The following is a 17,220-nucleotide window of genomic DNA, read 5'->3' as shown; positions in this document are numbered from 1 at the left end:
ATGCGGCCCAGGTCGGCTCGTAATGTGGCCCAGTGCCCACCCCAACCTTCGTGCAAGAGGACGAGCCAGCGAGGAGGAGGAGGAGAGGCAGGCGCGAGGCAGGGCGAGGTGAGTGCCATGCCAAGCAGCAACAGAAAAGGCGGGCGCCGTCAGAGCGCTCCTCGTGCTGAGGCAGCCGCAGCCCAAGAGTCCCGCTCCGCCACCTCCTGCTGTTGCCGCCGCCGCTGCTGCTGCCGCCATCGGAGCTGTTTTAGCGGCTTCTGCCCCCGTCACCCCAGAGCTGTTGTAGTGGCTTCTGCCACCGCCGCCACTGCTGCACCGAGCCTTCCGGTCCTCGCCTTCCAGTCCTGCTGCATCCAGCCAGGCCATTTGCAGGAGGAGAGGTAGGCGCGAGGCAGGTGAGCTTTCTTCCCCCCACCCCCCACGTTCCTTTCTCCCTGGTTGACTATTTTTTATGATATCTTATGAAAAAAATGTTTTCTATGGTTTTTTTTGGATGATCAGGTATCGTTACTGTTATTTTATTTTATGTGCGGCCCAAACCAAATTTTCATCTTCTAATGTGGCCCAGGGAAGGTGAAAGGTTGGACAAGCCTGCTCTAGAGCCTCAGAGAAGTTCCCTGAAAATGGGTTCCAGAATTAAATACTGAAAAAGTGAGGGCTAATGACATTTATTTATTTTATTTATTTATTTGCAAAATGTATTAGCTGCCCATCTTGCCACATGGTAATTCTGGATGATATATTTATTTGTCATAGCCCTTTTTTCCATCAGGAGTGTCTGAAGAGTGGGGTTATGGTGATGGACCTAAAAATGGGTGTGACTTTGATTGTCACAGCCACCATCTTGACTTTTTTATCCATATCCTGCCAATGTCCCTGCCTTCTATAAGACATTAAAAACTTTATATTTCTCACCTTCCACTGAGGCAAAGTGGCTGGATGAGCTTTGTGGGTTAGTCATGTGTCTGCCTGCATGATGGAAAGGATATATTTGGATCCTTGCCACTCTGTATACTGATTGTTCCTGCAGTTGTTTTTAATTACTTTGCATTTAGTTTTACTATTGTTAGCCACATCTGGTCACAAGATGGGCAGGTGTAAACATAAATCACTTAAGTACAGGCATAATTCTTTTCATAGTCCGGTAATTTTATTTTAGTTTCTTCCCTAAATCATCATAATTTCTTCCAATCTTGTGAGATAGTTATACTTCAGATTTTTTTAAAAGTCTTTGTGGCTTCGATGCCCCTAGAAATCCATACAATAGTTTTAAGAAAAATAAGCCATTTATGTGCATCCAAAGCAATCATCTACAATTCTGCAGCTTTCTTGTTGTCGACATGTGCTGTTGATAAGAAGACAAGTCAGTGTTTTAAAAGAAGCTTGTTTCAATAGCTGCAGGGGCTGAAGTGATAAAAATTGCTCTCAGTGATTCTTTCATACATAAAGTAAACATTTTTTGGAGAGTTTATAGTCTCTTTTGTTGGATTGTTTTAACACTGCCTCTGTTTTGCCTCATGACTTTTATAATCTACTGTGAGCTGCTCCAGATTCAGGGTTATACAAGTATAACTAATAAATACAGACATAGATAAATAAGAATATGGTCAGACTCTAGATATCAAAATTGAAAGTGAGTTTTTCCCCCAAGCACAAATATCAGAAATTCTCTTTAACAAGTTTTATTGAAATGGATACAGTAGGGGTTCCAGTAACTAAATTAATTACAATTTAATTATAGTTATGATGATGTGTCATCAAATCCATGTCAACTCTTAGAGACCACATTTCTACTGGATGATCTATTCTCAATATGGTCTTTCACGCATTAACAACATTGAATTACTATTGTAACTAAGTCCATCTACCTTGCTGTTGGCTGCTCTCTTTCAGCATTAGAACCTTCTCAGAGAGCTTTGCTTTTTCACAATGTGTTTAAAGTATAATTTAAACCTGCTCAACTGTACCTTGAGCAAGAACTCTGAGTTGATTTGATTGATCAACAAATTACTTTGTTGTCTTGGCTCTCCATGGTATTCTCATGTGTTTTCTCCAGCATCAAAGCTCAAAAGCATCAATACTTTTTCTATCCTACTTGTTCCAAGTTCAGCTTCTCACACCACAGAGAAAACTGTTGCCTGCAGGATTCTGATCTTTGTAGATATGGGAAAAAAACATTGCAGCTGAATATTTTTTTCAAGGCCTAATGCTAGTCTATGGCATATTTCTTCACAACTGTTTCCTTAATATCTTCATTGCCAATTCCAAGGTTAGTTGTCATACCACTTGTCATTAGTTTACTTTTCTCAATTTTTAATTTTAGTTCCATATTTTTTTTCTCCATTTTGCTCCTTGACTTTTATTAAGAGACTTGGCAGATCCTTTGCATTTTCTGCTCTCAGTGTCATTCACATAGCATAGGTTGTTGAAATTCCTTATGTTTTAAAACCACACTCAATTTCCAATCTAGCTTCCCTCAATATATATTTAGGAAATAATTGGAATAAAAAGAGTGTACATAGTTTTCTCATCCCTTTACCAATCTGGAACAAGTAAGTCTTACCATATTGGTTTGAAATTGTGACTTCCTGATCAGTGCATAGAATTTATCTTAGGATAAAGATAAATTGTATATATTCTAAAAAATGTAGGTTTCTATTCTTGTGCAAAGATTTTTAAAATTTCTTGATAACATACATTTAATAGTCTGGTCTCAAAGTTTTCCATACAATACTTTCCCCACTAATATTATTGTTTGTTTTTTAAATTGAATTATAACATTGGAATAAAATTCATGTCCCTTGTATGGTTTTTTCCCCTGCTGATCCAAATATTGCTACAAAAAGGAGAAATGGTAAAAAGAAATATTTTAAATTTGAAAAATCAATACATATTTAGTTCAGACTGGTTTTAATAATATTGTACATCACAAACCATTGGAACCCTTTGTTGTATTGGTCAAGATTGGTGGTTCTTAATAGTTTGCATGTTTAGGATACATATAACAAAACACTGCAATGCAATCCTGTGTACTTTTTTACAATTGCTATTAAAGTCACAGATATATTAAAAGACAGGTATATTAAAAGACAGATTGTAAACATATTGTTGTTCAGTTTCAATATGATCTTACATATGTCCACTCAAAAAGATCCCATACTCTCCTAGGAAACTAGGCAGAAGAGTACAGCCCAGATTACGTTTACATTTTAAAGGGCAAATCATTATATTTTCTTCACAGCTTCTATTTTGAGAGACAACAGATTAAACTGATTTATGGAGGGTGAAGGGAAATGCCCAATATTTCTGGTTCCTTATTGTTTTGTCCATAAATGTCCAGCAGCATTTTATCCAGCAGAATTGAATATATAAATCAGGATTATAATTTTATTTGCAATTATGTCACCAACTGAAGGGCAGATATGCATTTCTTTGGAGCTTAAACCTCAAAAGAGAGAGAGAGAGAGAAGGGATAGTTGAAATTCATGAAGTAGAAGTATTGTTCTTGGTTTCAAAGTAATAAATAAACATATATTTAAATGACATGGATTTTGGCTGGATTTGTTTGCTATGATTTTATAGAGAGGGGTGGCATGGGGGTTCAGTGGTTAAGATGGTGGACTTGTCAGCTGAAAAACTGGTAGCCCAGGTTCAAGATGGTGTTTCCTGTCCTTGCCCCTGCCAATCCAGCAGTTCAAAAGCATACAAATGCAAGTGGATAAATAGGAACCACTTTGGTGTGAAGGTAACAGTGCTCCGTGATATCATGCTGGCTACATGGCCACAGAAATGTTTTCGGCTCAATGGCCTTGAAATGGAGATGAGCACCTGCTATAGTTGGCAATGACTAGCACAGTAAAATTTGCAGGGAATCCTTTGCCCTTTATCTAGGCAAGAGAACTGCCAATTGTGACTATTTCAAGGAGTTTTGTATTTTGGTGCCATTCTCTGCACTATGGCATTATATTTCTTGCAGCATTGGTCAAAAATTAAAACTCTACACTTATATTTAGAGACCAAGCTATAGTTTAATAAAGAATATTGAGAATGAATTCCAATCCAACTGTAAACTCAATAGTCCAATATGATCCATGTGTGTTCAGTTGGCAATGAAGTTTGAAAGGAAACCTGTCCTGTCAAAATTTGAATAGGACTACTGGATTGAATTTTTTTGCTGACACTTAATTATCACACTTTGCAGCACAAATCTACTAGCTCTAGGATCATGTTGAGTACATGTTAAAATTAAATTCAGAACAAACTTCTGCTTTATACATGTAGATATCATTCATAAAATGACATTACACTGTGACATCAGTGCAATATGGGCGTCTCATCTTCAAGCAATTTTACCTTTATTTATAGTCAATTCTTTATTTATATATAATCTTTGTATACTGCCCCAATCACTAGGCCTCTGTATGGTGCACATGAAACAAAGTCGTGAGAATTACAATATAATCAAATATAATGAATATGTTCTTATCATGAGAGAATCCTTGAACGGTGGAGAAAAGTTGTTTTATTGTGTCAGAGTTTTCTCTACCTGAGGGAATCTTGATCCTCTCTGAGCTTGGTTGTTTTCTTGCAGATGTTTCATTACTCAAGCTAGGTAACATCATCAGTATTAATGTTTGACTCATCATTTCAATTCTGAGCTACAAGTATTCTCCTTCATTTTCTCTACATCTTGGAAACCCTTGAATAAACCTTGCATATAACAAGGAAACACATCAAATGTTCCATTTTAGATCTTATCTTTTCTTCTTATCCTATTTTCTTTTGACTGCTCTTATAGTTCTCTTTATCAGACAGTAATTCTGATAATCCTTTTGTGTCTCTTATTACTAATACCTGTGCGTGGAATTTCTTACTCTCAACATTTATTTTACACCTTTTCTTATGAATGTATAAGTTCTTATCTTATTCTTGCTCTTGCTCCATATCTCCATCGGATATGGAGCTTTTGTTTAGGATTATGTTGGAACAAAAGCTCCATCAGATATGTAGCTTTTGTTCAGGATCATGTTGAGTACATGTTAAAATTAAATTCAGAACAAACTTCTGCTTTGTACATGTAGATATTCATAAAATGACATTACACTGTGACATCAGTGCAATCTGGGCTTCTCATCTTCAAGCAATTTTACCTTTATTTATAGTCAATTCTTTATTTATATACAATCTTTGTATACTGCCCCACTTGGATCATCCATTAGATAGCTGTTGTATGCCCAGATGTGGATGATTTTGATATCAGAGGCCAATCTGCTTCTTTCCATGGTGGGTCCATAAAATGGAACAAATTGCAGGTTGTATTACTAAGTAAAGAAATATTTAGAAGTAAAGTTTGTAGGCTGCTCAAAGCATGGATGACACATTAGTTCTCCTAGTCACTTACTCTCACACACTTGCTCTTTTTCCCCCTCTCTAGTCTAATTCTTGATTTTTAAAAATCATATGTTGCCCCTTTAGAATGTTCTTTTCAGCTTTACAAATGCTTTTAAATGGAGTTTAGTCCACAGATGTCATTAAATGGTAGTAAATGCACGCAGACACTCATATGAGGCCTTGATTAGCAATGTCCTTTCTTCCCTTCCCCTTCCCTTTTTGCCTTTCATTTTCAGCTGATTGTGAGCCTGCAGGCAGGGATATTACACAGTTTAACCTATCTATCACAGTTGGTATATTTTAAGCTGTTCTAAAATAGTAAATAATGAAGACAATTGTGCCGAAGACTGATTTCAGTGCAGTACAAATTTCCACACAGCTGCAGGTTTCATTTACATCAGCAAACTGCAGAGCTTTACAGCCCAACCACTCAGGAAATCCAAATGTGCTTTTATAAATCAAATGCTTTTCCTTTTCCTAACCAAGACATAGTCCCTATGTTCACTTAGCCGCCTTCTAGGATGCAGTCTTACTAAGATAGAATACGTCCAAAATGTCCGTTACCAGCATTCAAGGTCTACAGCAATCATTTGAGAGGAAGGGACAGAGGGATGGAGGAGCAAGGGGGAGATAACTCACTTGAGTGGTTTGGAATTCTAATTTCTTCACTGCTGCTTCCATCTCCTCCATCACTTACTTTTTTTTTTTTCAATCAGGTAATCATCTTCCAAAGGTACCAGCAGTTCAGCGGATGTAATGTTTGTCTTTAAGATATGAGTGGTACTTTGTCGATTTTGCCTATACAAAATCTAAATATAAAAGGAGAGAAGATAGAGCTGGTTATATAGATTCTTTTGTTTATATAGGGTTTCTCATTTATTTTATATTTATTTTTTAAACTTATAAAAATTCATGTTCAGTTCATGAAACAAACAGCAAATTTTAAAGATCCCTCTAGGCTCATTCTGGAAAAAATGCTCTGTTCCTGTTGCTTATAAGTCCTCTGTATGAACTCAATGGGGCTGTAAGGCAAAGGTGGGATTCAGCAGGTTCTGACCAGTTCTGGAGAACCAGTAGCAGAAATTTTGAGTAGTTTGGAGAACTGGCAAATCCCACCTCTGACTGCAGATTTTATAGTATCCTTCCCCTGTCATGCTCACCAAGCCAGGCCCACAGAACCAGTAGTAAAAAAATTTGAATCCCACCACTGTTGTAAGGAGATGTTCATGGTGCCTGCCATATAATGGCACATTTATTTGCATTGGCACCCTAAGCCATGACAAATATATGAAGGTAATAATAGTACAGTATTTGGACCATTATAGATACATGCACATTTGTCACATTTTGAAAATGTGTTCTGGACATCACTATAAATATGGCAAAAATCACCAGGCACAATCTGTTGGAAGTCTTTGTCTTTTTTGTCTTTCTAAGTGAAAACTTTTTCTCTTCCCAGTGACTGTTACACATCATCCTGTTTTCACTTTGGAAATTTTCTCTACATTAGACTGATATTTTCCTACTCCTATAGTTGTGGCATGAATCACAATGTGAATCAGTGCCCCAATAATCACTTTTTGGGGGCGTACAATATTTGTGTATAAGTGGAAACAAATACCAATAATGAAAGCCAAAATAAAAATTTTTCTGACATGCTAATTCTCTATTAAGCAATGGAGATATTTTTATGTTTTATTCAAATTCATAAGAGCCATATGTGATCTGGGAAGTGTCACAATTTAGTCACCTACTTAGCTCATTAACATATTTTGCTAATGTGAGCAACAGCATACAACTTTCTCCAATTGTGACATGCTTTGACAGTGTGAAAATCTAAATCCCATTTTTTTTTTTGAACAATAGTCATGATAACCAGAGAATTCTAAGACTACACATCTTAAGAATATTCAGATTTGAGAAGCCTACCCTGTTATGTTCGATGCAGTAAAGTGGGATATAATATTTTCATATGTTTGTAGGTGATTTTCTGTACAGATATTAGCAACTACAGCAGAGAAGATACTTCACCCCCTTTTTAAACTAGATTCCTCTAATTAATTATGAGAACAAGGTACACAACATTGTGTGAACAGTTTATTCTCACAAAGTAGTTGCACTGGTGTTGGAATTAGGTGCATACATTTCCATAATAAAGCATCATCAGCAAAATGAACTCAGGATTCCTGAAGTCTATTGTCTTTTGGGAATAGGGTACAACCAGTGAATATTTCTTTTTCTGTTCCCAGTTTGTGATCACTCATAACCTCTGGCATCCAAGCTTTCATGAGCTTGGTTTCTTCTTTATAATTCCAAGAAGTCTCAGCCAGCATGGGTAGCTCCACCACAAGAGAAAAGCTACTCTGCCTAGAAACTCCTGAACAATATTTGTATTTTGAAACAGCAGCTTTTTGTCTCATTATTTCATACTCTTAGTTTTCTTTGTCCTCACTTTGATATAGATTTTTGCACTGACAAAATATTTGCTTGAAGTGTCTAGAATACAAACTAGCCCAACGTTATTATGTAACTTCATAAATTTTACATTATATGCTCCAAATATCAACATGGTTTTATGTAGTAAACAACCTTTTAAAAAATAAATAAATAAATAGATCTCAAGAAAGATAGAGACCTGGTTAATTCAAACTACTACTACTCATGTAACATTTACCAAGGTCTCATGACAATCTTACTTTGTAGCCTAGGACATCGGACTCATTTTCCATTGTTTTCACCTGGTCCCAGTTCAAGCATATTTTTGAACTGGTCAGTCGCCAGACAATGTTTGCTGGGCGCTGACTTGGAGCTATGAAAAAAAGAACATAATATTCATGAAATACCTATTTTTCAGATTGCAACTGATAAACAGTAGATACAATTGCTGCAAAATCATCTGAGTAAACCAAGTCATTACAATTGTTTTTGCTATATAAGGTGTTTCTAGTGCTGTTTAGAACTGGGAACATATTATTGATATAGAAATTGCATAAAAATATGTGAACTACTTTCATTATTGCCCACAATTTGGCAGCTACTTCTTTTAGTATCCACCTGTAAGAGATTCACATACCCTTCAACTTTCAGTATCTATAAGGCGAGAAGGTATTACTGGGGCTGACCTGCTTTAATGGGGGTGGTGGTGGATTTTATTCCTATTCCTAGCTTTTTCTCTTACTGATAGCATTTATTCTTGCTTGGACATGATGGCAAGAAATGATAGCATCTCCTGATTGTCCTAGAAGAATTGGACATAAAGAAAAGATTTAAAAAAACTACTTAAGGAGAGAATCAACATAGAATTAGGGAGAAACTTGTAACAGTGAGGACAATTAACCAGTGAAACAGTTTCCCTTCAGAAGTTGTAGGGGTTTCATCACTGGAAGTTTTTAAGAAAAAACTGGCCAGCCACCTGTTGGGAATGATACAGGGTCTCCTGCTTGGGCAGGGGGTTGAACTAAAAGACTTCCTTGCAGCTCTCTTCTGATTGATTGAATTGAGATAATTCTCACTTGGCACACTGTGGATTTAACTAAGTCTCTTTTAGAACTGAGAATTTTAAAAAAAGGCATCTCGATAAAAAATTAACTAGGAGAAAAATATGGGATGTATAGTACTAAGAATAGCAGATCCAAGTGCTTTCTGCTAATCCATGCAGCTGCGAAACTATGGAAGGGAACAATTTACAATGACTGCAAGCTCTACTTGTTGTTTCTCTGGTCAATATTTGCAATATAAATGAAGAGGAACTTGTTTATTTATTTATATTGGTATGGTGTATTGGAAATTGTGTCTTCTAGGAAAATGCTTGGTACAGCAGCATAGGTAGCAGCAGGAAGTTTCCTACAGATGGATGTAAGTTGACATGAAAATAGCTAAGACCTGCATGGTTTAATATAAGCCTAAAATGGCAAAGTCTTCTGAATCTACCTACTTCCAAACTCTGCATGAATGCTAGTTTTCTTATGCAATTGTGTCTGCCTTTTCTTGGGATCCAGTCCAAGATTAATTTATGTTAAATTTTTATTTAATCATTTGTACCAACAATTGAAATCAAAACACCATGCCTTTTTGTAATTTATAGGTACTTATATTGTTAATGTATCTGGAGCATTTCCTACCGACTTCAAATTTTAGATTTTCTGAAAACCTTATAAAATTAAGTAAGACAAAATTGGCCAAAATGGCCATTAAAATAATTCCTTTTTGCCCATGTGAAGACTGACCACAAGTTTACAGCTTTGAAAGAAAGAAAGAAAAAAGAATGTGTATAACAAAGTTTTTAAGAATATTGGCCCAAATTATATAATGTATAGTTTGTACATGTTTTCCCCCCAAGGATAAGACTTACTGATAAAATAAATATTTCAGATTCATGAATCTCATAGTAGATAATTTGGCATGGGATGGCTGCTTGCACATTATTTAAATTAAGATAATATAGAGTTTTATGCATAGTTACACAAAGTTCCATGCAAGACATATACACTCACTCCCATATATAAACTGTGTGTGCGTGCGCGTGTGTGTGCGTAAATGCAGTTCTATCTGTTATCTAGCAGATTATAGATCCATTGATTAAAACAAAATGACATAAAAATAAAATAGACCACAGACTGTGATCAAGTTATTTTTGTTGATGCCATCCAACAATAGCCTATGGGTAAACCTCCAGCTTGTCACTTAAGATTAATTGCAATTGGATCAAAGAGAGGAGATCTTCCTCCAGAACTAGGACATCCAGTTATCCTGGTCAAGCATAATCTCAGTCAGTACAATGTTTCAATGAAACCCCTATTAGTTCAAAGCTTTCCTCCTTGGATCTGGGTAATGTGTATTTCTTCCTTCACATAATTACTCTTATAACTCAAAACTCACAAATGCAATACAATTGGAAGAAACATGGAACATTTTATATAGTATCATAATGCAATAAATATTTCTTGGTTGCCTGATTATATAACAGCATATTATTCCTCCTGATCAGCTATTAATTGCAGAACTTTTGGGGCATCCATGACCTGGATGACTGAGAATCTCTATAGACATTTGAGTGAATCCACAAATGCTTCACATTTATCATCCTCATCATCTGACTGATGATTCACACTTCTGTATCCTTCATTAAAATATCATAAGCTTTATATAAAACTTGTTTTTTTTACATTTTTCTTACCACTTTTTATATATTGTATTCTTTCCATGAGATAGATGAAACAATATTTTTTTTCTTCCTCATATTTTACTGCAAGTGCATGGTCTAGTTTTTTTTTCAAATCAACCAAGTGTTAGTCCATTAATTGCAACGGGTATTGACCAACAGCTTGTCTCCCAAGCCTGATATCATGGTCTGAGAAAGAGTGATTGGCCCAAAGTCACCCTAACTGATTCAAAAGACAATAGATAAATATATGATAGAAGATAGATTATAGATAGATGATAGAAGATAGGTAGGTAGGTGGGTGGGTGGATGGATGGATGGATGAGGGGGAGGAGAAAGAGAGAATCTATTCCTGTGGTTAATCTATGCTTGTGAATAAGAAAGAGCTAATTCTGTTGTGATTCAGAGATGGCAAGGAGACCATGTTATGAATCCAGAAGATCAGCAAGAAGGCCAGGTTGCGACATTGTTAGTTTTCATACACAAAGTCTCACAATCAAGTTTCTTACTAGTAAAAGGAAATACACGGTGTATATCACAATCCAATTCTAGTTGTTTCCTTAGTATTTTCTCCATCTAAAACCAGGAATAAATAATAAGCTAATGTTAAATGATGTGCAGAAACATTATAGTCATTTTCCCAAAATCAATTTTCAAATATATAGCTAAGATGTTCCATTTCTGAAAATATATATAATATTCATCTGCCTTAATTTGGTACCCTGCAGATATCTTGGACTACAGTGATCTTGTAGTTCTGATATACCCAGCAAGAATTAGTTTGAAGAATTTGTTTAAAGTTCAAACTTGATATGCATGACAAGATGATTTTAGTGAAGGATTCTATGTAGAATATTTCAGACATAAGGATGCTTCTGTTGTTTAAAAGGTAGTTACTGATGAACAGCAAAGGTTTGCTTCAATTTATAATCTTTACCTCACTCTCTTTTTGACGTATACTAAGTTGAAAGATGTTTATAAGGACCCAGCATGCATATATATATATATATATATTTTTCTGAGGTTCTCGCGGGTATTTGTATGTGGATCTTTGGTTGTTCGGGTTTTCTCCCGCGTAAGATTCGAAGTATCTAGGCAACGTTTCGATGAAGTCTCATTCATCATCTTCAGGCTTCTGTCTTCGGCTCTGTGCTTCTCAGAGTGAGAATCAAGTCACACCCCCACTAGCAGTTAAAAGGAAGAAGCAGCTGCAATCTCACATCATTCAGAGAAGCACAGAGCTGAAGACAGAAGCCTGAAGATGATGAATGAGACTTCATCGAAACGTTGCCTAGATACTTTGAACCTTATGCGGAGAAAACCCAACAACCAAAGATCCACATACAAATACCCAGGAACCTCAGAATATATAAATATATATATATATATATATATATATATATATATATATATATATATATATATATATATATAAAACCACAAAGTACCCTTTACCTTTGCATTAGAGGCCGTGACTCCATACGTAACCTAAAAAGAAAAAAAGTTAAAACAAAAAAGGGCAAAGTGACATTCCAGTGAGTGTAACTATATTTGTTGGGGGCCAATTTCATAACCTAAAGACTATGATTGAGCAAGATTAACAGTAGCCCTATCAACTTAATGGAAGATAAATGGAAAGAACACTTTCCCCCCCACAGAGAATTGTAGACACCATTCTAGCTTTCATGTCCAATTGTACTGAATCAAGGGAGAAAATTGAGCATGGAAATATTGGCATTATTGAAACTAAGATCTCCCTGTTTTTAGGTTTCCTGTCATGGCCCAATTGGAGCTTGGGTCTGAGGATGAGACGGAGCTAGGGCCAATGGAGGAATGACCGGATGAGCAGAACTAAGCAGTCCCAGGTCCCTCAGGCCTGGGAAGGGTCACCAGCAAAGGAGAGAGGGTGTAGGATGACCAAGCAAGGGAGGGAGGAGAATGCAGGCAGTGGAGCAGAGAAGCAATAGAGCAATGAGCAATTACTTTCTCCCCTGATCCCTGAGCACAGAGAATGGAGAGGAGACAGGATCAGCAAAGGGTGATCCAATGACCAGAGAAGGGCGCCCCACCCCTGATCCCAAAGCTCACCTGGGGAATGAGGTGCCATCGGAAGGGGCACTTGTCAGGAAGAGGTGTTGCCTTTTTCCAGTCTCACATGCTATTACTGACATCTGGATACATTGCTTGCCTTGCCCTGTTTGCCTTGCTCTGCTTGCATTGCTTGCCTTGCTTGCCTGGCTGGCTATGTGCGAGTTCGTAGTGACCCAGTTCTGCACTGGGTTGTGTTGCAGTTCCAGTGAACTCTTCCTATGGCGAGGACTCATTGGAACCAAATTCCCTGAACTGTGGCTGCTCTCACAATTGTACTACTCCTCTGGACTAATAGCAGCCAGTAACTAATGTTTATATCTTTGCCCCTGGACTTTCAGTGAATGGTGGGACTTTTGGGGAAAGTTGGAGCAATGAAGGGGAGTTAAGCCTTTATTCTGGCTGTGTTGCTTCCATGCCCAACCCCGGGTCATCACATTTCTTCTGTTTAAATTTTTCACAAAATATCCCAGTCCAGTTTTAATGTGATTTTTGTTACACATGAGTATATTTTAGTTTCAAGACCTTTGACATTGTTCTCACCAGGAAATAATAGAATTAATAGAACTAGTTAAATTTGTTTCCCCTCCCTTTCCTATTCCAGTTATGGAACCATGGAGAGGCCAGCCTGAATCTCTTTCTATCCCCCTTTCAGGAAAGTATATTATTAACTGGATGCAAGCTGAACTGAACATTGCACCAAAAAAACAAGAAAACTGATGACTATTGATTATTCATTTAATCCATGTAATGATATTGATACTTGCTCCACAAAAAGGGAGACAGAAATTAACTTTAGGTCAAGCAAACTATGGAAGAAGAAAAGCATGCATTGGCTGAATATGTAACAGACAGCCAAGAACAAGCATTGATGCAAATGAAAAATTTGAACTTACTATATGTGCAGGAAACAAAATGTAAATATTGAAAAAATGAAATAAAAACAAGAACAGAATGCTGGCAAGGAAAAGCATTACATGGTTGATTTCTGCAAAAGGATCCAGAGGAAAGTGGGTAAAGATAAAACCTAGCAGTGACTTGCAACTGGAACATTAAAAACAAAAGCAGCTAGCTATTCAAACTAATGCAATTAAGGCTAGAATTGAAAAATCATCACATGATTCAAGGTGAAGATTGTGCAAAGAACCGGAAGAAGCAGTAGATCACATATTGTTTATGAATAGCACATGACACAGTTGCTAAAATGATTCAGTGGAACATCTGTAAAAATTATCATGGGCCAGTAATGTGGAATTTCTAAATACAAACTGATAAAGTCTTGGCTTATAACCCATCAAATTTAACTGCGGTGTGAAAAGAAAAAAAAGTGTGGCTGATTGATGTTACAATACCAGGAGATTGCTAGAGGACAAAGAATTGGAGAGGATCATAAAGTAACAAGATTTGAAAATCAGAATTGAAAGATTGTGGCATAAACCAGCTGTGGTGATCCCAGTGATTACAGGCTGGGTATCATATTAAAAAAAGGCGGATATTCATAAACTTCAACCTGTTGATTACAAAAATACACATATATACTACTCCAATACATCGTGACATCCAGGCTCTTAGGAAGAAGTCAGTGCATATTAAGGCCGACACCGGCTAAAGAATTGGCAGCTGTGATTTCATATTTTTTAACAAATTAAAATAATATTTTTTCTGCTCAACTCCCAGTGATTTGGGGCACTCTACAAATTCTTTAAAATATTTGGAAATGAAGAAACATCCCAAAACACAAAAAACAACAAAGAAAAAAAGAAACAAAGATGGCAGAGAAAACAAACCCTGTTGGGAACAAAGAAGTAAAGGGAGCATCAAGCATCCTCACCAAATGATTTGATAAAAAGCCATGTCTTTAGGGACAGTAGGGTGAGGGTATATTTCAATTGCAGGGACAATATCACTGCAGAAGGTAGACAATGTTGCAGAGAAGGTGCATTTCTGAATGTCTCGAAAGATGACCTATTTAATAAAAAGAATTTGGAGCATGCCAATCTCACAAGAGCTAAGTGGCCAGGCAAATGCTATTGGAGACAGGTGGTCACTCAAATAACTAGGACCTATGTATGGCTTTTCTTGGCAGCAAACAATATCTTGAGTTGAACCACATCCAGAAGCAAACTGATAACCCATTCAGTTTGTTAACTGAACATATCAAAGCATCTCCATCACCGGCATAATGCTGCATCCTGGACCTGTTGAATCTTCTCAATGGTCTTCAAGGGCAGCCCCATGTACAGCATGTGGTAGGAGTCAAACCTTGAAATGATCATGGCATGAATGACTGCCTAAATAGCCCCCAGGAAAGGGTTGAAATGGTACACCAGATGAAACTGTGAGGTCTTCCTGGTCATGGCTGCCAGCTGCTTATCAAGCAGAGCTGTGAGTTCAGAAAAAAGGCCCTCCATATTTTCTACCAGACTTGAATGGGGAAGAGCTGCCCTATCCAAGGTAAAACATGGAGATTTCGAAGGCTCATGTTATGCCAGTGAAAACCAATAAGAATTCATTAATGCTTTAAAAGAGTCTGGCAAATAATGCCCCAAAGCCAGCTGAAATGAATGCATTTATGCACACCTAATTCCTTCATAGATGCTGAATTTCTTATACTTACTTATAATGAAATAGCAACAGTCATTTTCTCCTGTTTATCAATAATAAAATAAGTGCATGCCCAAAGGCCAAAGCTCTGCTTCTTTTTCTTATTATTGCAAGATGCTGAAATTTCAAATGTTGGAAACACACTTTTAAATTCAAGGTTGCTAGAAATTCCAGCTGTAAATGTGATCAAGCCTTCAATATGACAAAAGGACCATTTCCCTTTTTTTGAAAAAGCATTTGTTTACAATTGTTATTTTTCCCCCTAAATTATACAGTGCATGGAACTAAGTGTGAATATAAACACTAAGATGTTGATTTATTTTGTTTTATATGAATTAGAAAATGTGCAGCCAAGGCTATTGCAGAATCTAATGGTCTTGGTCACAATGAAGAAATGTGCAAGCTCCACCCTCACTCCCTTTGTCTGTCTGTCTGTCTGTCTGTCTGTCTTCCATGCATCATAATATAAATATGAAAATGAGTGGAGCTAGTATTATGATGTCACACTGTTAGTTTCATAATTTGCCTTTCCCCAGGGATACTATACTGTCCTATTGTAAACTTGTGCTCAAGAAATAGATGCTCAAGACAAAGATAAATAGAGCAGACAGGAAGGTTTCCTTAAAAAATAATTGACCAACACACACACACACACAAAGCTACTTTTGATTTTAGTCATTTATTGTAATTAGGAATCCATGTTATAGCTTGTTTTTCAAATAATGTTTTGGTTGTTGTTGTACTAGATGGCAAGGGTTCTTGGTGAGTTCAAGTGCACTTGTGCCTTTCATTCATTAGTAACTAAAGATACTCATGTAATTTTTTTGTAGTTACATTCACCGGAACACTGGATGGACCAGTTCCAGCTGTGTTGTAAGTCCTCACTGTGGCAAAGTACATGGTATTGGCCTTAATGTTTTTTGCTGTTACATTGCCATTGACTCTGATTTTCCCAGTTGCTGAATCTTTGGAATCGTCCAATATAAGACCTAAAGTTTAATAACAAAAGCAGAATTTTTCTCCCTCAATTATGACAACAAAGTTGACAAAAATAAAGTTTCAGAAGGAACAAATAATTTTATAAAACATCATATGTCACATATTATGTATAAATTATATGTAAGCACACTACTTCATCCCCCCCCCTTTTTTAGATCTCCAAATGTAAAATTGTTTTTAACTAGGCAGTTATAATTAAATAGTTACTGACTTAGATCTTTTCTGAGTTCTAACAAATGTTGGATGAGGATTAGCTGATAATCTATGAACTACATTAGCTATTCTAACAACAAAGTTGTTTTCCAAGTGTGGATTACTCACACAAAGTAGGAGGTAGCAGCCAACTTGGCAGAACACCAATCTTTGAAGAACTAAAAATAAAGACTAGAGGAAAAAATCCTCAGAGACATAAAATGATCTCAAAATACAACTGAGGTTTCACCTGACTTCTTGACCCTGAAATAGCAGTTCATTGTGGCTGAGGAAAATAACAGAAAATGATTTTTTTCTAGCTGCCATTGGCCCTAGGTATCTACAGAAACTATGCCTTTAGTGAGATGTAGCAGATTCAGAGTTACTACTTCCTTACCTGTCCTCCTTCCCGTTAAGTAAGGGTCAACTTGTTAATCTAACAGTTATAATCTTGGCATTTCTCATATGTAAGAGAGTACTATGCTATATTTCAAGGAATATGTTTTCACACTTTGAATGCTACCTACATTTTCAGTCTTGTTATTTTGCCTCCTTAATCAGTTGTACAGTGATTCATCCATGAATTTGGTATGGGCATATTGCATTATCTTTAATCAACATTCTACATATGATCTATGTAAACTTCCAGCCTTTGGTTTTTGGTTTTTGACATACAAGAAACCAATACCCTCCTCCCTTTCTCCTTCCCTCTCTCTCTCCCTTCCTGTTTGCAAAAAAAAAGTGATATAATTTTTTAAGTAGTATTCTACCTAGATAATGAG

At 36.6% G+C, this 17,220-nt stretch overlaps 1 pseudogene; it reads right to left on the bottom strand.

Annotated features, from left to right (window-relative positions):
• Nucleotides 1-4,645: 4,645 nt before the first annotated feature.
• LOC113449633 (contactin-6-like) overlaps nucleotides 4,646-17,220 on the bottom strand; it is a 131,338-nt pseudogene continuing 118,763 nt past the window's right edge.

Source organism: Pseudonaja textilis, chromosome 2, assembly GCF_049901715.1.
Source record: "Pseudonaja textilis isolate UNSWEBS1 chromosome 2, rPseTex1.2, whole genome shotgun sequence".
NCBI lineage: Eukaryota > Metazoa > Chordata > Lepidosauria > Squamata > Elapidae > Pseudonaja > Pseudonaja textilis.
This window is presented reverse-complemented; position numbering and strand designations above follow the sequence as displayed.